The sequence below is a fragment of the Elephantulus edwardii genome, unplaced genomic scaffold, assembly GCF_000299155.1.
Source record: "Elephantulus edwardii isolate Elephantulus edwardi_28Jun2011 unplaced genomic scaffold, EleEdw1.0 scaffold00184, whole genome shotgun sequence".
Lineage (NCBI taxonomy): Eukaryota > Metazoa > Chordata > Mammalia > Macroscelidea > Macroscelididae > Elephantulus > Elephantulus edwardii.
The window spans coordinates 72029-72697 of NW_006399934.1; positions in this window are offsets into that span (position 1 = coordinate 72029).

Consider the following 669-nt stretch of genomic DNA (forward strand, 5'->3'; position numbering starts at 1 on the left):
AGGGATATCGTGTCCTGTTCATTGATAGGAAGACTCAATATTGTGAAAATTACAATCCTACTAAAAGCGATCCACATGTTTAACTCAGTCTCAATGTTATTATTACTGTGATGTGCTATTGATTCACCTGTGGCCCACAGAGACCCTATATACAGCAGCTCTGAAGCCAGCCCGTCCTGGGCCAGTCTCATTGATTCTGACAAATCAACCCCCTTTGCCTCTGTTACTGTATCAATCTATCTCATTCTCTGTGTTCCTCTCCTGTGCTGTCCCTCAACCCTTCAAAGCATGATGTCCTTCTCCAAACACCAGTCCCTACTGGTCACGAAAGTATGTGAGACAGAGCTTCCCAATCCTAGCCTCTAAGGAGAAACTTGGTTTCATCCCCTATAAGACAGACCTATTTGTTTTCTTGGTATGTTCAACTCTTCTACAGCAGCACAATTTGAGAGTATTGATCTTTCTGTCATCCTTAGTCATTGTCCAGCTCTCTGATGCATTGAAAATAATTGTGAAGGCCATGGACTGCATTAGGCACACAATCCCAATATAGATACCAAATTCTTTTTTCAAGGAGATCAAAAGGGAAATTGTCTTTTTTTTTTTTTTAGCATAGCTCTTTTCAGTTTATTGCATGAAAGTGTTACACTAGTCCAAGTTAAAAGTGGA